The sequence below is a fragment of the Phascolarctos cinereus genome, unplaced genomic scaffold, assembly GCF_003287225.1.
Source record: "Phascolarctos cinereus isolate Bilbo 61053 unplaced genomic scaffold, phaCin_HiC Scaffold_4;HRSCAF=312, whole genome shotgun sequence".
Classification (NCBI taxonomy): Eukaryota; Metazoa; Chordata; class Mammalia; order Diprotodontia; family Phascolarctidae; genus Phascolarctos; species Phascolarctos cinereus.
The window spans coordinates 149812010-149835753 of NW_027555847.1; positions in this window are offsets into that span (position 1 = coordinate 149812010).

Here is a 23744-nt window from a genome sequence, read left to right on the forward strand (position 1 = left end):
TGTGTGTGTGTTCATACATGTGTCAATGTGTCTGTGTGTATGCTAGGTTATGAAGGACTTTGAAAACAAATCCTACAGTTTATACCTTTGTAACATCTCTCATATACTCTCCCTTCTCTCCTCTGACATTGCAACTACCCTAATTCAACCCCTCAGCACCTAATGTCTAATCTCTTGCAGTAGCCTTCTGATTGGTCTCCTTGCCTCAAGTCTCCCCCATTCTAATCTATCCTCCTCACCAGCTATCAAAATGATCTTGGTAAAGTACAGGTTTGCCTATATTACCTCTTCCCTACGTCAATAAACTCCAGCAGTTCCCTCCTACCTCTAGAATCAAGTATAATATCCTCTTCTTGGATTTTAAAGCACTTCATAATCTGGCCCCTATCTACCTTTGCAGTCTTACACTTTACTTCTCTCTATACCATGTGATAACAGGGACACTGGCCTTTTTGCTGTTCCTCTCCCAACTACTCCATCTGCTGACTAAGAGTTTTTGCTAGCTGTCCTCCACGCCTGGATTACTCTCTCTCCTCATCTCCACCTCTTCCTAGCTTTCTTCAAGTGTCAGCTGAAGTCCCACCTTTTTCAGAAAGGCTTTTTTAGTCTTCTTTCTCATAGGTGTTTTCCCTCTAAAACTACCCTCAATGTATTGGGTTATGTCCTGTTTGTACTCAGTAGTTTGTATGCTGTCTCTCCTATTTTCCTGTGAGTTCCTTGAGATCAGGGAATGGTTTTTTTTTTTAAACCTTTCTTTATATCGACAGCACTTAGCACAGTACCCAGACCATAATAGGTTCTTAATAAATTCTAATTGATTGACCAGACTGATTAACTATGGGTAAGTTCAAATCTGGACATCAGTTTAAGCCACTGGATCTACTTTCTCAAGGCTAGATCTGTTACATTTTACCCCCTGCAAGCTCTCTGGTAGCCTAAAAAAGTTGGGAAGATCTCTTTAATATCATTGGCTCTAGCCCCCATTGGCTATGTGCTGTGCACTTTTTTGGTCCCCAGTGACTAGCATCTAAGTTCCATTTGATCACTTAACATCTGATAGACTTTTAGAAAGGAATATTTACTGCAAAGATAAAGCACAATAAACATATACTCCCCTCCTCCCAAGCCTCTCTCCTCCACAGTTTTGGTCTTTGGGGAATGGGAGTGGTAAAAATGGATAACGCTCACAGTTTAGCTTAGTTCCTACATAACATTAGTCCTACAATTTCAAGTCCAAAGTGCCAACTTCTGAGAGACTGGTATTCCTCAATCAGCGCTCCTCACGGAGTTGCTACTGAGCGGTCTGTGACATCTCACCTAGATTCCTGAAATCTTTTATCTCCTGGGCCAAATGGGAGACTCCTCTCCCTTCACATAGAATGGCCAAGAATAACCAAGAAAGCCAGTCTCATTTCTGTGGGACCCAATCCCATTTCTTGAGCTCACATGGCATAGTAGGGGCTGAAGAGAGGAGGAGCTAATTCTCTATCTCCTCCCTCCTCCACCTTACCACATGGCATAATTGAAAGAGTTCTTCATCCTCAGTTATGAATACAGGAGCAGCCCTTGTAGGTACTGATTTGGGCTGTTTTCAAGACACCACCATTTTCAGTGAAGGAGCCAATGGAAAAAAAGGTTCCTCCCAATCACGTGGGTGACTCTGGATTAGGTAGTATAGCCATGCACAGAGATTCTTATCCATCTAGGGAAATTAGGGGAAGGTGGTTTTCTGTTTTGTTTTTTCAACCTAAGCCCTAGAATTGATATGATAAGAATGACAATTGAAAGAATAAGTACGAGCGAATTTACTACATGGCTCACTTTTTGTCTGAGTACCTGAGGGAATACTGGAAGTCTTCTCTGATTGAAACGATCATAAATCCAGCAGTGAATCTGGGCCACTGCACTAGACCTGCGCCTCACTCTGCATCCTAAAGGACATTTGTAGTTTCTAAGAAATGGCAATGCGGAGTAGCACGGGCTGTCATGGTCTTTGTCCTTAAAAAACTTGGTGGAACACTTACTAAACTATGAAGATGTTTGCTTGGTGAGTTAGTCATGCCCTGCAGGGCAGGGGTCTCTGCTTCTCTCTCCAGATGGCTCTGTGTGCCTCTTATGTAGTTTCTGTGTTTACTTTTCAGAGTCGGTAGAGATCAACCCAGGAAACAAAGGGGCCCTCATGTCTTTCTCTTCATGTGCTCATCTAGGATCTGGAGGGATTTGCTCTGCTTTGACAATGTCTGCCCTCCTGCAGCACTGCTTTGTTTATTGTTCAAATAGTTCATGGGCGACAATGAGGGATCCAAATGACAGCATCCACCTTCCCTACAATTTCAGTTTGTTTCTCTTAGTCTGGGTCTTATTCTATGTTTTTTTTTTTGAGAGGGAATTGAGGGAAAAATCTTAAATTCAGAAGATTTAACTTTTGACTCCTGGCATTTTCATGTGGTATATGAAAAAGAACCCTGAATTTGGAGTCAGAGGACCTAAGTTCAAATCCTGGATCTGTGACTTATAATCTGTTTCACTTTCAGTTAGTTATTTAACCTCTCTAAGTCTTGGTTTCCTCATCTATAAAGCAAAGAAGCTGCAGATGACAATCAAGTACTTTTCTAATTCCAAATCCTAAGAATCTAGCCATTTAGTTGCTATGTACCTTGGGAAAGAGTACACAGGAACAGCTAGGTAGCGCAGTGCATAGAGCATGCCAGGCCTGGAGTCAAGAAAACTTACACTACTGATTTCAAATCTGACCTCAGACACTTACTAGCTGTGTGACCCTGGGCAAGTCACTTAATCCTATTTGCCTCAGTTTCCTCATCTGTAAAATGATCTGGAGGAAGAAATGCCAAACCTCTCCAGTATCTTTGCCAAGAACTGTCCTCTCCCCCCAAAAAAGAGGTCACAAAGAGTCAGATACAACAGAAAAATAACTAAACAACAAAAACCTTGGGAAAGCCACTTAAATACTCTGATCCTCAGTTTCCTTGACTATAAAACGGGGGTAATAATACTTTCATTACTGACTTCATAAGGTTATTATAAGAGATGTTCTCTAAAACTAAAAATCACTATATAAACATAGGTTTCTTGTTATTTTACAGGGCTAGGGACAAGGTTAATTCCTTTTCTTTGGATAAGGCCTTCCTACCCAAGAGGCCTCCGAAGTCTTGGAGCCCAAACCTTACTTGAATCATAGGAAGCCCCTGCAAAATCTCTGACAAATGGTCATCTATCCCCTTCTTTAATTAACTCCAGCTTGCATGCACCATATTACTCAAAACCTCAGGAGGAAATAGCATGCTTAATTTTACTTTAAGTTTTATTTTCTGTTTCCTTTTAAATGCTGGAAATAAGTACAAAGCAAGAGATAGCTGTACTGTTCTCTCTAAGGACAGTGGTTCTTTGTCTTCTAGGAGGGATGCTGATGGAGTAGAAAGACCAATGAACTTGAGTTCAATCTGGGTGTGATTCTCAGCTTTTCTTCTTACTAGCTGATTGACCTTAACAAGTATGGCTCACTTCTTTGGACCTCAGTTTCCTTTTTAGTAAAATGAGAACTAATAATAAGAAGAGCAACAACAGCACTAATAGCATTTATATAAGCACTTTGAGGTTTGTAAAGCACTCTACAGATACTATTTCATCTGATCTTCACTTCAGCCCTGGGATGTAGGTCCTATTATTATCCCCATCTTGCAGATAAGAAAACCTAGTCAGATAGAGACTAAATGATGTCCTAGGTCACACAACTAGTTGGTATCTGAGTCTGGATTTGAACTCAAGTTTTCTTGACTTCAGGTCCAATCAATCAATTAATAAACATTTATTAAGTGCTTACCATGTGCCAGGTACTATACTGGGCATACAAAAAGATGCAAAAGATAGTGCTTGTCCTTAAGGAGTTTACAATTTAATGGGGGAGACAACATGGATACAAATACATTTGCAGCAAGCTATATACAGGATAATTAGGAAATAATTGATAGAAGAAAGGCACTGGAATTAAGAGGGGATGGAAAAGGCTTCCTTCAGAAGATGGGATTTTGTTGTTAGTTCTTCGTCATTCATTCTGGAAGAGGACCATGACATCAGGAAGGTGATGCTATAACTTGCAAGTAAATTGGATTTAAGTGAGTCAGAGTTGGGCAAAGTCACTAGCCTCACTCTTTCCTCTGGAGCCACCTGGGTCCAGTGTCAAGATATAGATTAGAATGACAGGAGGTGGCCACAGATGCAGCTGGAGACCTTGGCCTTTTTTAAGTTAAGGTCTTTCCCAGATCTCAGTTTGATTGAGACAATGCCCATTCAATGATTAAGACTAGGTAAGAAATGAGGCAAAGGATGGCCTTTTTCATTTAGTAAATAATAAAAAAAAATCAATTTGGGAGGGGAAGACCTTCAGGGCTTCCAGCCAAAACAGAAACAATCATGAAGGTGGCACAGCGAATAGAGTGCTTGGCCTAGAGTCATGAAGACCTGAGTTTAAATCTAGCTTCATATACTTACTAGCTATGTGACCCTAGACAAGTTACTTAACCCTGTTTGCCTCAATTTCCTCATCTGTAAAATGAGGTGGAGAAGGAAATGGCAAATAACTCTAGTATCTCTGCCAAGAAAACCCCAAGTGGGGTAATGAAGTGTTGGACACGACTGAAGTGACTGGACAACAACAACAACACAACAACAACAACAATAAGAAAAGCAATCATGATCTTAGACAAAGCAAAAATAAAAATAGATCTAATTAAAAGAGGTACTCATGGAAACTACATTTTGCTAAAAGGTGCCATAAACAAGTAATAACAATACTAAATATATATGCACTAAATAGCATCATATCCAAATTTTAAAAAGAAAAGTTAAATGAGTTATAGGAAGAAATAGTAAAATTATGATAGTGAGGGCCCTCAATTTTCCCCTCTCAGAACAAGATAAATCTAGCCATAAAATAAATAAGAAAGATATTAAAGAGATGATTAGAATTTTAGAAATGTTAAATATAACAGAGGAATTAAATTAAATTAAATTTGGAGAAAAGTAAATAGGAACAAAAAGAATATTTTTTCTCAACTGTTCATGGCACCTTTAAAAAATTGACATTTATTAGGGCACAAAACCCTCAGGACCAAATACAGAAAAACAGAAATATTAAATGCATTGTGGTATATGATTATGAACGAATACCAATGCATTACAAGAAATGATGAAGGGGATGATTTCAGAAAAATCTGGGAAGATTTATATGAACTGAAGCCAATGAAGTGAGCAGAACCAGGAGAACATTGTATATAGTAATGGCAATGTTGTAACAATAATCAATTTTGGAAAAATTAGCTGTTCTGATCACTATAATGATTCTTGATAGTTCCATAAAAAATGCTATTCACCTCCAGAGAGAGAACTGATAAAATTTAGGTGCAGATTGAAGCATTTTTTTTTTACTTTCCTTATTTTTCAGGGTTTTTTTTTTTTGCCACTGGGCTAATATGGAAGTAGGCTTTTCATGACTTTGGTTATCATAATCCTTGCCTTCTCAATGAGTGGGGATTGGCCAGGAGAGAGTGAGAGAATTTAAAACTGAAAATTAAAAATAATGTAAATTTTTTGCAGTATGTATTTTTAAAAAGTCTCATTCAGAAGTTGCTAAATATAAATCAAATTTAGTTTTTCCAATAATTTGCTCACCTCTACAGTTTCTTTTTTGTACGTTTTTTTTTTCTGTTGGATTAGTCTAGCTTTGGTTGAAGAATATTAAAGTCTTCTGCTATTATTTTGTTGCTATTAATGCTATTTTTTATCTATTTAATTTTTTTATTAATTTATTTTGATTTATCAACAATCACTTCCACAAGCTTTTGAGTTTTAAATTTTTCTCTGCCTCCCTCCCCACCTCCTTCCCCAAGACGACATGCAGTCTGATATAGGCTATGCATTTCTATTAAACATATTTTCGCGTTGGTGATGTTGCAAGTAAGAATTAGAACCAATAGGAGGAACCACCAAAAAGAGGAAACAAAACACAACATAAGAAGAAAATAGCAAATAGTACGCTTCGATCTGCATTGAAACTCCATAGTACTTTCTTTGGATGTGGGTAGCATTTTCCATCAAGAGACGTTTGGAGATGTCTTAGATCCTTATATTGCTGAGAAGGGTTAAGTCTATCAATATTAGTCATTGCACAATGTTGTTGTTACTGTGTACAATGTTCTCCTGGTTCTGCTCATTTTACTCAGCCTCAGTCCATACAATAAACTTTCCAGGTTTTTCTGAAGTCTGCCTGCTCAGCATTTCTTATAGCACAATAGTATTCATATCTATATTACATTCATATATCACAACTTGTTCAGCCATTCCCCAACTGATGAGCATCCTCTCAATTTCCAATTCTTTGCCACCACAAAAAGAGCTGCTATCAATATTTTTGTACATGTGGATCCTTTTCCCATTTGTATTATCTCTTTGGGATACAGCCTTAGAAGTGCTACTGCCGGGTCAAAGGGTATGTACGTTTTTATAGCCCTTTAGACATGCTTCTAAATTGCTCTTTACAATGGTTGGATCATTTCACAACTCCACCAACAATGCATTAATGTTCTAATTTCCCCACATCTCCAACATTTATCATTTTCCTGTTTTGTCATCTTGGCCAATCTGATATGTATGATGTGGTACCTCAGAGTTGTTTTGATTTGCATTTCTGTAATCAATAGTGATTTAGAACATTTTTTCATATTACTATAGATGGCTTTAATTTCTTCACCTGAGAAAGGCCTGTTCATATCCTTTGACCATTTATCAATTGGGGAATGATGTATTCTTATAAATTTGACTTAATTCTCTATGTATTTTAGAAATGAGGCCCTTATCAGAGGCACTAGTTATAAAAATTCTTTCCCAATTTTCTACTTTCCTTCTAATCTTGGTTGCATTGGTTTTGTTTGTGCAAAAACTTTTCAATTTGATGTATCAAAGTTATGCATTTTGCATTTCATAATGTTCTCTATCTCCTGTTTTGTCATGAATTCTTCTGTTCTCCATAAATCTGATAGGTAAACTATTCCTTGCTCTCCCAGTTTGTTTACAGTATCAGCTTTTATATCTAAATCATGAATCCGTTTATTAACGCTATTTTGACAATCACCAACTTTTGAGAATTTAACTTATATTCAATTTGGTACAAATGCATTTAACAGATTTTTAGTTGTCTTTAAGCATAATGTAGTTTCCATTTTTGTAACTCTTGATTTTGTCTGTTTTTATTTTTGCCTGGATTGCAATCCCAGTTTTTATAGCTTTATCAGAAGCATATTCAATTGTGTTTCATCTACTTATTTTTAATTTTGGAATGCGTATATGTTTTAAATGTTTCTTGTGAAATATAAGGTGATTGAAATAGAAAGTGCCTATTCAGCAGTTCTACAAACTTCTGGTATTTAAGTCTCATCCTCCTGGAAGATTATAGTATTAATTATGTTACTGTTGATGTTACTTGTTTAAAGCCTTTGTTAATGTGCACTTATGGGAGCCTTTCCTAATTTTCATTTCTTTTGTGTGAAGGAACTAAATAGATGTTTCCTGACTCACATTGTACATTAAATAAATCTCTACCACTCTTTTTGTTTTTGGAGAGATTTTAAACTTTTGGGAGTTCTGAGCCAGAATTAAGTGGTGAGTATTTTTCCCCCTGGCGCTCTGGGGTGATAAGTCAAAGAATATGATAAAAATTAATCTAACTCTCTAATTAGAGACCAGTATCTGTAATAATGAACCTGGCCACCATATTCATGAATCAAAAGTAAAGGGAGAGAATATAAGACTCCAGGCCTTTTGGTCCAGTAGTAGTTATAATTGTTATATTTGCATGCAACAGGTTTTAAAATGTTGTTTTATTATCTATTCCTGTCTTTTTATTTTTTTTTTGTTGGGAATATTTAATCCATTCACATCTAAAGTCATAATTATTATGTTTGTTTTCTTCTTTTCCATGAATACACATTTAAATCAATACAGATAATTTTATTTATTAAATTAACACACATATTTAAATTAACATATATAATCTAAACCTCTTTTTGCGTCAGCACTTAGCTTGTATCATTTATTTTGCTTAAAATAATCTGAATATGGTAATCTTCTTCCAGCATCCTGAATCTTCTTTGTCCCTCATCTTCATCTTAATTTTATTGTTCTTTATCTTTTGTTTATTTTGCCTATTTCCCTTCTCAGATAAGTTTACTATACTGATTCAATCTTTCTATCTTTAACCCTCCTCCTTCCACATGCATAACTCATTCATTTGTTAATTTCAGTGACATTAATTTAAAAGTACCCTTTCCAAGAAATAGTATTTGTATTCCAACTCTTTTCTTACTCCTTACTTACTCTTTTCAGAATTTCTCTAATATTGAGGCCCATTAATGCCAATTCTCCATGAAACCAGAAAGTTACAGTGGAAAATATTCTGTAACGCTAATCCAGGGTAAATCCTATTCTTTGTTATTCCCTCATAACCTAATACTTTTTGATGTCATGTCATCCTCTCTTCAAATTTCTGGCACTTGAACTGTGTACATTAAAATGGTAATGGAGGTTTGGTAATACTTTTTTGTTGTTGTTGTCTGTTTGTTTACCTCACCTGATGTTTGTTTTCAGATTGTTATCAACAGCCATATATTTCTTATTACACCTTTTAAGGAATCATTAATATTCCAGATAAGGGCGATGCCTTGTTGTAAAAGAGCCTATAAGGCAGCGCTTTACTGAATACAATGCTTTTTCATAATCAACAAAGAGTAAGGACAATGGGGTCTCTTATTCCCTACATCATTCAGTCAATCGTAAGATAATAAATATGTGGACCATAGCCAAAAGGAACTTTTGAAAGCGTACTTATCCTCAATTAATATTCACATGAAGGATGACTCAAATTATGTATGGATGACCTTCATATAGAATTTGTATAGATGGTGGAGTTGTTATATACTGGATGCTTACTGATGTTCTCTCATCACTTTTTTTTTGAGGGGGAAGGAATAAGGATTGAGATTTCCCCCCACTCCCACCCCAATGTCTTTAGTATCTTTTGCTCCTTTAGGTACCTTGGATATGAGTGCTCTTCATATCACTTCTCTATCTTTTGCTCTAGAAGGCATTTTCATTATTTTATAATAGCTCATCTACAATTTTCTAATTTCTGCTTACTTCATAATTAAAAAAAAATGTCGAGGATACCCTGAAACAATATCATTTGAAAAACAGCTAAAATAACTGAGGATATTAAAACAAGGTTTCCTAGGTGTCAGTAGTTATCTTATATTTGAAAGGCTGTCACCTAGAAAAAGAACTAAATTTATTCTGTGTGGTTCCAGAGGGCAAGAACAGGTCTAATGAGTGGAAGTTAAAGGGATTTATGCTTTGGATAATTTAGAGCAAGTTCATCAAGCTCAAATAGAAACAGATCCTTACTTTCATGGTGACTTAGAAAACTACAAATGAGTATTATATGTGTTTGACTCTATTTTTATTTAGTTTGCTAACTATTTACTAATTACATTTCTATCTGGTTTGGCTGTACTGGAGTTTTACTGGCCTCATGCAACCCTCAGGCCTTGAGTTGGATACCTTTCATAAAGGGTCGTAGTAGATCCTTTCCAACTTTGAATTTCTATGAATATATAAACTAATTGTTAGCAAACTATGGCTCCTGGGCTAAATCTAGCCTGCTGCCTGTTTTTGCATGGCCTGTGCTCTAAACATGATTTTGGCTGTTCTTTAAAAAGTTTGTTGACCCCTTCTATAAACTATCCTTTGAACCACTCTGTGTGTGTGTGTGTGTGTGTGTGTGTGTGTGTGTGTGTATTTTTGTCCTTGGTATAATCCAGATACCACAATGTTCAGATATATAAAGAAACTAATTTTTTAATTTCAAAAATCTTTTTATTCACATTTTATTGATGGCATCAATATTACTTTGTCAAAATTACTCTGCATAATTAATATCTTTTGTATGTAAATTTGATTTTTTTTTTCTAATATGGAGGAGCTAGAGGGAAAAAGGAATTTTAAGCCAGGATAATTATTCCTGCAAGGGAGGGAAGAGATAGTCAATTGAAGTATTCTAGAAATACTGGTATTTGTGTATGTATAAAAAGGACGCTCAAAGCCAAATACACATTATTTTTATCTGACACTTTCAATTAATCCAAATAGCATTGTTTTAATCAGAAGGGATAATCAAGAGATGACTATATATGTTCCATAGCTAGTTCCATAGTAGGTATGGGTATTCTACAACTTATGGATAAGTTGAATCCCAAAGATGTGCATGTTTGTCAGTTCTTTGGAATCTGAAATACCCTTTCGCATTGAAACAAAGTTATAAATGATGTTTATATTTCCAGGATAGCCCCCGAAAGTTTATTTAATCTCTAACAACCAAACTAGAGTACTAATAGCACCAACCTAAGTTCTGAGTCATGACATCAGGACAGAAGAAAGTAGAAAGAAGAAAACAAGTATAAGGCTGATTCCAGGCAAAATTTGGAAACAAACAAAATTTGGCTGTGTTTTTTTTAAATTTCTCTTTTTGTATCACTTATCTATTTACTGACACTGCTTTCCAAAAACCCTCAAGCCTTCATGTTTGTGCTGTCCTAAGACTTACACTAAAGCATCTCATCTAGTTCTGTTCAATTATCCATTCTAAAGAATTTTAAGCTTGGAAATTATTTATTTCTTCCCAATCCTGACCATTAATCAAACTCTTATCCCTTAGTGCAGGTAAGCTCCATTAGATATTAAAATAAAATATTCTGATTAAAAAAATTCCTATCAAAATGCAAAGGACTGATAATCTCTAAATTCCTTGTTCTCTATTTGTATTTTTTAAGGTGGGATTTTGGTTACACCAAATAAACCTTTTAGGAATTCAAATAGGCCAACCAACTTAAGTAAAGAAGTTCAGCAAAAGGGGCTTAGATATTTTGGAGGGTGTTCACCTCTCCTGGCAGAGGACTTGTACTCTCTAAAGTTGGTCTTCTTTTGCATGTTTTTTTTTCTTTTCTTCTTGTGAACCTCCCAATTCAAAGTTCTCAGGATTGTTTGAAAACTTTCAATGTGGTGACAGTGAGATTTTGGTCATGCAAATATTGAAATAAAGGCAGCAGTTATTTTTTATGTATGGGTTCCTTGTAAGTAGTAATGCTTGTACATACTTTAATGTGAAATTATAGAACATACTTAGTTCAAAAATACCTTAGCACATACTGCACACTTATAAATATTTCAATTTATAAAAAGGCTAGTTGTGCACAGCCTATAACTTTCCCTTTCCATCTCCCACCTCAAAGGAGCTCTACCTTTGACACCAACCCTTAGCTATCCAAAACAACCAAGCTGTCTTGGGCTGATGGCACCACCTGGTGGCTGGCATGGAGAATGTGTCTTTCATATCATCCATTTTCTTTTTTTCTTTTCATTTCTCATTTAATTCCACCTTAGGCAATCTTTCTTTTTCATAAGTATGCGCATATGTTTTTTAATATCCCCATTGTTTCCCTTCCCTAATTCAACTCCAGAAAAATGCTTTCTTTTTTTCCCTTCTGTTTGTGAACCAAAACATGGCCTTCATCATGGTTAATCAACATGAGAGTAGAATTGCAATGAATATTTGTTAAGGACAAGGGAAGCCTATCTTGAACTGATATTACACTTCCCACAAAACAAACAAAAAATAGTACTATCAACCACTTACATCTTTAAAAGTGACTATAAGCCCCCTTCACACTTTTCACAAAAAAGACAGTGTTGTATAGTGGATAGAACACTAGCCTTGGAATCGAAAACACTTATATTTGAATCCTGTCTCAAATACTTACTACTTGTATGATCATAAGTAAGTCAGTTAACCTTTCTCAACCCTAGTTTACTCATTTGCATAAAGAAAATAATAACAATATTGACCACACAAGTTTATTGTGAAGGTCAATAAGCCTAACATATTTAAAGAACTTTATAAATCTTAAAGTACTACATGGATTTTATCATTATTTTTTCATCCTCTACTAATTTAATCTTCTTTTCCTCAAGCACCTTCACTAATTTAATGTCTCATCATAGTAGGAAGGTTAGTGATCCTGGCTTCTCAAAATTTATGCCAGTGGATTACTTGCTGTGGCAGATTCCACCAAGTTGAAAAGGCTTCAAAGCCAGTCCTGGCAACTGACCATGCATCTGTCATCTGAAGGCCAGTCTCACTAAGTTTGGAGAAGCACACCATAAGAAAATTAGTTTCCAAAAGATTATTTTTTTGGTCACAGTAAGTCTTGAAGCCCATCTTACTAAGTTTTACGTGTATCACAATCTGCATCAGTGGAGGGAGCAACAGCAGTGAGGGAACCATTAATCTTTTAATAATTGGAATATTTCTTCAAGCATTTTCATTCTAGATGAATGAAAAAAATTATATCTTTTGTTTAATTGTTAGCATCCTGAAAATAATTATTTTTTTCTTAACAAATTAATAATACACTAGCTATAGTTTGGGTTACTGGCTCTAGGCTTAGGGGATCTGGCTTCAAATTCTACCTCCCAATTTGCTTTACCTCAAGCAAGTCACTTAACATTGTTTCAGACTCAATTTCTTCACTTGTAAAATGAAGGAGCTGGATTATAATGTGCTTGAGAGTGCTTCCATCTCTAGATCTATGACCTTCTGATTCTAAATAGAATAATTTAGAAACTGAACCAGGTCCAGTCCAATCCAATAAATATTTATGAAATGCCTACCATGTGCAAGGCATTACTGTGTTAAGTACTCAGGATGCAAAGACAAACAAAAACAAATCAAATTGTTCTTGCCTTTAAAGAACTTACATTCTATGGGGTTTAACAATACATATAGATACAATAATATAGACTAACAACACTATTTATTACTTTAAATGGGAAAATGTGTTCTGAGTTCTATACAACTGACTTATGAAAAACCTTTAGGTACCCAACCCTCTATGTATATTCACAATTTTCAGTATTAAATCTAGAATTCTTTGAGTCAAAAATTCCCATGATCCCACTTAAGCCAATTGCGGTCATGATGCACTGGGACTTTTGGCTAACATTCAGTGTAGACAGTGCATATTTATATATAGTTATGCATCAGCCTCTCCTGATGTAACTAGATCATTTAGTACCTTATGAAAACATGGTGTTGAAAGTGGGGCTATTGGAGATTAGAACCTCTCAGGAAGTGGCTTTAGGAAAGTGTCACATTTCAGATCCAAAGGAATCTGGTCCAAGCTGATGGCTGAGTAGCAGATCCACTATTGATTTTCATCCCAATTCTTTGATCCTGAAGTTTCATTCTCTTCTTGCTCTCCAGGCCTGCTATAGGCTCCTGACATTATCCTTGCTATGAACATCGTAATCCCATCAAGGATTTGCCTGTCACCATCACATTCTGTAGTCCAAAGAACAAACTGCATCTCATGAAGTAGTTTGTTGAACCAGAACAATGAATTTTTCTGTCACTTTTGTAGGTAAGAAGGAAGAATCTGATATGTTTTGAGATAGACACTAACACAAAAGCATTAATGAATGTTAGATCTGGAAGAGACTTTAGAAATCATCTAATCTGCCTCTCCCCTATTTGCTATACAGATGATAAAACTAAGGGCAGAGGGTTTAAGAAGCTTACTCAAAGTTACATAGCTGGTATAATGGTAAGTCAGGTCTAGAACCAGGGTCTCCATACTTTCAGTATTTTGCTTTGCTTTCTTTCAGTTCCTTCCATTCCTCACTCCCCCCTACCCCTTACAGTAGTAAGTACACGGTCATCTTTCCATCACATGCTCCTGTAGATATGGTTTAAAAAAAAATCTCTAAATCTTTCCAGGCTAAGAAATGGTTTTATTTGAGAAAAAGAATTTATAACAATGGAATTCTCTAGGTAAGTTTCAAATGAGATAACTGCCAACTCAATCTGATAGTGTGTCCTTTGAAATATAATTGCTTTCCTTTCCCTGGAGGATGCCTCTTATTTGTGTGCACTGCAAATAACACTGGAGTTTTATGTATTTTATTCCATTGTATAGTGAGAATTTGACTGGCCCTTTTTATATCAATAGGAATGGGCTTTGCTTTTGATCAATACTAATCACAAAAGTAATAATATGGTTGGTGCATTTGCTAATATGACCCCTTTTGCTGTGAATTACTGTTAAGTATATCTTTTTTTCCAGCAAGTATTACTGAAAAGTGCACAGACCTGGTCATCCAGTGACCTGAATACTATATTTTTCACTGCTACTGATTTGCTTTTTTATGTTGGCCAAGGCAAAGTGTTCTTTTTTTCATTAATCTTATTGTTTATTAAGAGATTTGAATCACTTGCTACTAAATAGTTCAGAGGTTTCTATAGTCAATTAAAAAGCAATATTTTCCAGTGGTATCTAACTGAAAGCAGAATTTGACATTTTAAATAATTATTTCAGCTTTCTCACATTCAGTAGACATGGGCTTCTTCTGTTCTTCAGCCATTTCTCCTAAGCCTGAGAAGCCTCTTCTGTTCCTCAGGGATCACAAGAATTTCGACAGCAGATTCCATCTAACAAGTGTATATTAAGAATCGATTGTATGCAAAGCATGAGACAACAGTAGTAGATAACAAGCCAGACAATAAGACTTGGGTTTGAATTCAGCACCTGACCCATTTTTAGCTTTCAGACCATGTACAAGTTCCCTAAGCTTCTAAGTAACCCCAGGAGACACTTTGAGAATGCAAGTCCTAAATAAGTGGTTCTTTTGCATCACTGGAAGGAGTTTCCATACAAGGAGGTCTCTATAGATGTAGAACAATAACAATGTGCAAAGATTGGAGCGGGGGGCATACAAAAATGAAAAAATAATTTTTACTGACAAGGATTCTAAATCTAAAATTTAAAAAAAAATCCTTTCTAACAAATATTTCTTAAGCCAAGCACTAAGTAAGTTATGGATACATAAAGATTGGGGAAAAAAAATCTTGCAGTCTCTGTCTCCAGCAGGCTTAGTCTAAGGGGGCTTTTTGTTATTTTTCTACTTGAGTGAGTCTACTTCAGATCTCAACCAAAAGAACTGGATGGGACTGACTTTCAGAGACAGTCTCTACTCCACTAAAATTCAGTCATTTGCTGATTTCCAAATTGAGTTTACGACTTCTGGTTCAGGCTGGGCACTTCTGTTAAATCTCCAAGCTGTTTAGGTTATCAGCCTGGAGGGCAATCTTACCCGTGACTTCTCCAGCTCCCTGTCCTTGAATCACTACTTAGCAGTACTGTTATCTCATAATTGAAATGTAAGGGGGAGAAAAAAGGTTCAAGCAATGCTTTCCTCAGTGAGGGCTTGATTGAACTTTGGGTTAATTTCATTTTGCCTGATTAAGTTTGCTCATCCCTCTTGAAAACGGACATCTTTTAAAGCTTTATGCCTTTGTTTATAAAACAGATTTTAAACAATCTTAAGGTACATAGGAGCATGTGTGTGTGTGCGTGCATGTGTGTGTGTGTGTGTGTGTGTGTGTGTGCGCGCAAGTTTGACTTGGGACTCACAGTCCTGAAATCTTAATATGTGACTTTTTTTTTCCATAAACAATACAAAGAAGTTGACAGGTCTGAAAGGGGCTTATGTGAAAAGATAATTAAGTGCTTTAGAGAGTGTCAAGAGTCAATAGCTCAGCACTGTCAGCACTCTGGGGTGTTACAGGCTGTAATTAGATGGCATGGAGGTGTAAGGGATGTTTGGCAGTTGATTCAGGCATGATCTCCTTGGAGAAACAAAGAGCAACCTCAAAATAAGATAGCGGGGAAAGCTGGGAAGAGGAATTCTGTATTAAAGCCTCACATGGGTCTGTGCTGCTTTGTTGGTGATTTTGCCAGATCATTTGGACAAGAAGGGCCTTCATTTGGGTTGGAATCCAACAAGGGCTGTAATTTAGAACAATAGTCCTCAGGGTCCCAGTAAGCTCTCAGCTATGGGATGCTTCCTTCCTCCCTCTTCTTCATTCACGTTATTTTCACCATAAATATAGATTGCCAGACATTTCTGTTGTCTGGAATCACAACCTGCAGTGTGTTGATATGTGTACTGGGGGCACCATTGTGCTCAAAGGAATGAGGTAAAATTAGTTGCTAACTGTTAACAGACAGGTATCAGAATAACTTGAGCAAAGGCCTGGGAGTTGTCTCTCTATAAAAGGAGCTAAGACACATGCATTTCACTAGGACATTCTTAAATGTAAAATACGCTTTAATTATGCAGGTCAAATTCCAGTACCACGAAATTCCAAGGGACTGCCCCTAATCTTTCATCTACCTAGAAATTTTTATGTCAACTAATGCTTGAAATAAGTAGGTGTTGAAATAGGGCTTGGAAATATTGATGTAATTATAACTTACAGTTGTATAATAACTTGTTTTTACAAAGCATTTTCCACTCTGATCCATCTTCCTCTCAGCTGTCAAATTGAGCTTCCTAATGTGCAAGTCTGACCATGTCAACCCCCTAGTCAGTACCCTGCAGTAACTCCCCATGACACCCAAGATCAAATATAAAGTCTGCTATTTGACTTTCAAAGCTCTTCAAACCTGACTCCTTTTTAACCTTTCTAGTCTTCTTACTCCTTACTCTCCACTCCCCTACAATGTGGTGACAGGCTTCTTTGCTTTTCCTTGCACAAGACCCTCCATCTCTGGACTTACTGCATTTTCACTGGATGGTCCTATGCCTGGAATTCTCTCTCTCTTTATCTCCAGCTCCCTGGTTCTTTCAGTTCTCAGCTAAAATGACACTTTCTCCAAGGAGCTTTTCCTGATCTTCCTTAACTCTAGTGCTTTCTCTCAGTGATTATCTACTTTTTTATCCTCTATTTATCGAGTTTGTACATAATTGTTGGCATGTTGTCTCCCCTATTAGACTGAGCTCCTTGAGAAAACTGTTTGGTTTTTGTTTTTTGCCTTTCTTTGTATCCCTAGCATTTAACACAGTGTCTGACAAATGCCCGGGGTAACACAGCTAGTAAGTGTCAAGTGTTTGGTCTAAGGCTAAATTTGAACTCAGATCCTCCTGACTTCAGGGCCAGTGCTCTATCCACTGCATCACCTAGCTGCTCCCAAAAAAAAGCTGATGTTAAGGTAAATAATTTGCCCAGGATCACATAGTTTCTAAGTAGGAACCCAAACTCCAGCTTCCTGACCCTCAGACTATTTTCACAATTACATTTTAAAAATAGGATTTGACTGTAGTTATTTAAGGAAAATTTTCTTCTCCTTTTTCAGGACCTTGTCACAAAACACAAAGATAAAGCAAAGTCATGATTCCAAATTCACAAAGACCTTCTTCTATTCCTTGCCTACAGAGCCACGAAGTTTGGTTTGAAGCCAGATTTGGAGAGATAATGGCCTCCATTCATTTATAAATGCCCTTATCATAAACTCTTACAATCATAGATTCTAGAGTGAGGAAGAACTATAGATATAATCTCATCCAGTCACTTCAATTTACTCATAAAGAAATGGAGACCCATAGAGGTTAAGTGAGTTGGTCATGGACAGAACTAGGATGCTCTGACTCCAAATCAGTCCACCACAACGTGCTGTCCTATGTGTTAGGAAAAACATTTGAAAGTTATTTCTAGCTCCCAGTGTAAGGTATGACTATGATGTTCTGGGTTTTCCCTGTCCTTCCTAGAATCTGTCTGTCTCTCTCTAGGCTAGAAAACATGCAAATGAACATATACCCCAATGGAAAAAATTTCTAACAATTAAGTGACATGTATGTTTATATAAATCAGTGAACAAAATTGCTTATTTGAACAATCAAATTTTTAGGCTCTTAGGTACTCAACAAAGTGATAAAATCCATGAATAGTCCTCAGGCCTGCTGAGCATCTCTGTGATTGATTCATTACTCAACATCACTCAAAGACTGAATGAAGCCAATGGAAGGTCACAGCCTCTGTTAACTCTGTTCACTTCAGAAGCCTTAAAGTCTGTTCTAGGTCATGCAGATAATATGACTTTGGACATAGCAAATCCTAAGCTAACACTTATTGAATGAATGATAAAATAAGGAATTTACCTTCTTTTGAGAACAGCAGCCCACAACACTATTCACTAGTACTTACTCACATATTGGGGGTACCCAGGCCTTGTCCTGCATCTTTAATTCCCTACTTTTAATGTGTCACTGAGAAACCCTTACATAGCTGGTTTCAGTATCTTATTTGATTGGCTCGTGAGACTTATTCCAACAACTCTCCTGTTCCACAGGCTTCCTTAGAGGGGATTTTCAGGCTTCCCTTCACGAAAGCTTAGTTGGGGTGAGTCTCACCATTTTCTTTCTATCCTTGTGTCTCTTGTCTGCTCCTTTTTAAAAGAAGACCCTGCTTTAAGTCAACTCTAAGCATTTCACTTAAGTCAATGAGCAAACCACGAATAGTCAATCAACCATCATCATTGTGGTTTCAATGGGGCAGTGACAACAATAATAATAATAAGCAGCTATTTGGTGTAATGGATAGAGCGCTGGACCTGGAATCAGGAAGACCTGAATCCAAATTTAGCCTCAGTTGCGTTACCTTGGGCAACCTCCATCTGCATCCATTTCCTCATCAATGAAGGATTGTTGTGAGGATCAAATAAGACATCTGTAAAGTACATAGGTAGATAGGTAGAAACATGGTATAGCAGAAAGAACTGGCTTAAGAATCATAATGCCCTGGGTATGGATCTAGCCACTTTCTGCATTCCACGGGGTAATTTGGCCTCTTAGTGCCCTAGACTACTTTCTAAAACTATAAAAGGCGCAGGAATCTATATCATCAATGGAGGCCTTTCCTCACTAGGAATTCCCTACAAAATACCCACAAATGTGAGGGACGGAATTATAATGGTTTCTATTTCTATAGACCTTTATAGGCAAAGAAAACTTTATACACATCATCTTATTGCATCTTCTTTTTTTTTTTTTAAGGCAATTGGGATTAAGTGACTTGCCCAGGGTCACGCAACTAGTTAAGTGTTATGTGTCTGAGGTAAGATTTGAACTCAGGTCCTCCTGAATCCAGGGTCAGTGCTCTATCCATTGTGCCACCTAGCTGTCCCCATCTTATTGCATCTTCCCAAAAACCCTGTGAAGTAATTGGTCTAAATATTATTGTTTCTGTTTTGTTAATGAAAAAAAAAACTGAGGTTCAAAGAGGTCATGGCACCTACCCAGGATCATACAGCTAGTCGAATGGTAGAGCTGAAACTCATCTCTGGTTTTGAGCCTAATATTTTTTTTTCTATACAGTGTTTGTTCACTGCTTTATCAGTTTTGAAATGAGCCATATTTGGAGCATACCCCTACTTTAAATGGAGACAGTCATTCTTCCATTGTGTCCTGAGCACTATTTACTATCACTGATAACCTTTTCCTCCCTTGGTGACTACCACTGGAAAGTCAGTGATAATCTAATTGAATTCTAGTGAAGCTTTTGGATGAGACACTGTCAGGTACATGGTTCATGTCAACCCTTTGTTTTGATGTATCCTGCAAAAGGTTACTAACAGGGTCACTGAGGTATGTCTATGATAAATCTCCATTTTTCCTTTTCTTTGATGGACTGGAAAAAATGCCAGCCTTGATGTTAGTAAACCTATGTCCATATCTGAGCTCTGACACTAGCCATGTGGCATACTTCCTGGATGTGAAGGAAGCCAAGGAATCCAGGAGACAGAAATGAGGGGGAAGAGCCTTTCAGGTATGAGAGACAGCCATTGAAAATTCATGGAGTCTGGAGATGTCTTGTGTGAGGAACAGCAAGGAGGTCAGCGTCACTGGATCACAGGGTACCTGGAGGAAAGAAAGGTATAAGAAGATTGGAGAGTAGGAATTAAACATATGGTGGACAATTTCTACACTGAGAGATTACTCTTCAGATGAAATGTAGATCTAGACTTCCAGCCTCTTATACACACACATGCATTTGTGTGTGTACATAACTACACATACACACACACACACACACACACACACACACACAAACAGGGATAATAAGTATATTATCTGCTTCACACGATCCTTGTGTAGAAAGTACTCTATAAACCAGGCCTGTACAACATATGGTTCGCGGCTTGCCAAAGCAGGTGGTACGTTGTACAGGCCTGTTTTACCTCCTCTACATTTTTCGTGGGCTGCCCAAAATCCTTTTTTGGGTGGTGCATGGCCATAAGCGGTCTGTGGGCCAGAAGTTGTGCAGGCCTGTTATAAACCCCAAAAGTGTTATGTGAATGTAAGCTATTTTTATTCTAAGGTCATGGGATTATGGGTCCTTGCCCTTATTTTTTTCCTTTTCCTGTGATAAAATCTACTGGGACTCTATGTAGTTGAGTATAAAGCTGGGAGTGAAGGAGATGGGAGGAGAGATGATAGGGTCATAGCATTTTAAACTTTTTAAACATATCAAACATCTGATCCAGGGTTTCTTTACCTAGAGTTTGTGAATTTGTTAATTTAAGTTAATTGATAACTGGATTTCAATTAAATGGTTTCCTTTGTAATCCTATGCATGTTATTTTATGCATTAAAATGGCACAAAAAAACCTGTAGAACTTCTGCTCTAGTCCAAGTTTGTGTGTGTGTGTATGTGTTTGAGTATAGTCCTATGTCCCATTTCACTGATAAAGGAACTCCCATTTATTGAAATTATCTCTTGAATTTGATTGTTCAGATATTCTGGGTAGACAATGGTAACTGGGAAGGAACTACAATCAATTTAGTTAATTGTTCTTTTAAGTTAGCATAGCATAGCATAGCATAGTGTAGTATAGCATAGTATGATATATAGTATTTAATACAGTGTAACATAGGATTATATATTATGTTACATGTAATGTAGTGCCACAGTATAATAACATAGTAATATTAAATAGTATTTTATATATTATCTAGTGTACCGTTAATATATTATGCTGTAATACTATATTACTAAAATATACTACATTTAATATTGTATTTCATAGTTTAATATAATATACTATAATACAGTATATAAGAATATAGATTAACATAGCATATAATAGCTCCAATATAGCATACAATGTACTTAATATAACATAGCTTCCTATAATATACTATATTTAATATATTAAAGTACTGTATCCATAAGAGAGCTAGGTGGCACAGGTGATAGAGTACCAGACCTGAAAGTCAGGAAGACTCATCTTCCGAGTTCAAACCTGGCCTCAGATACTTCCTAGCTATGTGACCTTGGGCAATTCACTTAACCTTGTTTGCCTCTGTTTCCTCATCTGAAAAATGAGCTGGAGAAGAAAATGGCAAACAATCCAGTATGTCTCCCAAGAAACTCCAAATGGAGTCATGAAGAGTTGGACATGACCGAAATGAGTGAACAGCAACTAAATTAATGTGGTATGGTACAGTATAATATAAATGAAAACATTTCAGTATTATTATGAAAATATTTTTGACCTGGTAGACTCTCTGAAAGGGTATTGGGAACCCCTAGGAGTAACCTGGACAACATTTTGAGAATCACTGATCTATCTAATCTCCAGACCTATGATTTCATCAGTGTGGGGAACTCCCTGTGTGGAAATCACCTCCAGCATTTTATACTCTTAGAGAGATGACTGAACACCTGAAAGTTAAATATTTTGCCCATGGTCACAGAACTAGCTACTAACATGAGTTCCAGGAAAGCATTTTGCCACTAAGCACAAGGCTTCTTTTTTTAAAAAATGAGGAAGCTGAGGTCCATGGCAATTTAAGTGATGCTTCATGATAGGTTAAGTAACTCTACCCCATAGGTAGCAGAAGAACAGGAATTTGAACCCATGTCCTCAGACTCAAAATCCTGTGTTCTTTATGTAGCAGATACAGAGAGAAGTAGAGAAATGTAGAGGGGTTTGTGAAACTACATAAGCTGTTTTCTGTATTTATCTCTGGGGGAAAAATACACTTCTCCCTCCTCTATCCTCGAGAACAGTTGCTAGTATCTGACTGGAGAGTGTGAAGCTTTTTATGTGATTATTGTAAAATCTACTTTTGATCAATTGTTTTTCAAAGTTCCAAGAAGAAATTTCTGGTCAGTATACTTAACATTTGTTACTGGCTACACATCCACAAATGACCTGCAAATAATTACATGGCAACAGTATCATAATTCCATCAGAAACAACGGTCCTTATTATATGCTAACTTGTGTTTATCCTGAAACTTCATCACCTGATGAATATGCAATTAACCTATTTATAACCATGGAACACATCTCCTTAGAAATATGCCACATCCATACAATTTAAAATCCAATCTGTATAGGCACACAGTGGAGGAAAATAGTTTCCCCTAGTAAGAGGTATAATATTGGAAACACAACTGTATATAGCCAATTTTCTACATCATCTGATTTATTTTAATTAGAGGTTAGCTGCTGAACAGTTCATGTGATTACAGTTATAATTATTACAATACCAGTCATCCTCATTTCCATTAGCATCCCACTTGATAGTTAGCAATAAGCAGAAATAAAATATTAGGACTTTTAAGAGAAGAGATTACCAATTAGTACAATTCTCCATTGGCACAGGATAATTATTAATTATTATCATCATGGTAATTATTCAGTAAGCTAAATTTCACTGGACTACCTGGATGCAGCTTCTTCCTGCTCTGCTTCCTAACATCAGCTGCTATCTCATCTTTTCTGAAATCCTAGAGCAATATTTCTATTAAAGACATAGCTGACTGCCCACCAAATGGGAAAGTTGCCATAAAGGAGTAGAAAGGATTTCTGTTTTGTTGAAGGGTCCTTTCTCTTCATAGGGCATTGCTACAGCCTTCTCTTTATAGGGCAATATTTAGAAGTATAGACCTTGAGAGTTGCTACCACTGATGCAGACATTTTCTCTTTAGCCATGATAGAGTCAGACCAAAGCTCAGGGAGTTTCCTTTTTGGCCCCTGATCCCTTTTTAGATTCATATTATTACACTGAAAAAATAATCATCACTTACTGTGTACAAATAAATAAATATATAGGAGAGAGCTATAAAACTAAAGAGAGCTGGCCACAAGGAGGAAAGGGAAAAAAAAAAAGAGGTAGGGGGACATTATGGACCATGAGCTGTCATTCAATCTATAAGTCTTTATTGAATGGCTTGTTGTTGTTGTTCAGTTATTTCATTTGTGTCTGAATCTTTGTGACCTCATTTTGGGTTTTTTTTTGGGGGGAGAGATATTGGGGTGTTCTGCCATTTCCTTCTGTAGCTCATTTTACAGATGAGGAAACTGAAGCAGAGTTAAGTGACTTGCTCAGGGTCACACATCTAGTAAGTGTCTGAGGCCAGATTTGAACTCAGGTCTTCCTGATTCCAGGCTTGGCTCTCTATCCCCTATGTCACCTAGTTGCCTCTTATTGTGTGGCATTGTCCTAAATATCACTAAATGCCAAAGGAAAAAAATAAAGCAGACTACTCTTAAGAAATTTACATTCTGTCAAAGGAAATAACAATATACCTAAAAGTGTATATGTTCCCATGTAAGATAGTTATGTCCACATAGGTTATCTAAATGTATTGACACAGTTCTAGGGTGGCATGGATAGATATCTCTAGAATCTATTCCATTCCTCTCTAAGGGAGTCTATGATTTCTACCTTGAGGGGCTCAAGAGAAAAGCTATGATTGGCTGGGAGTTTTCTCTT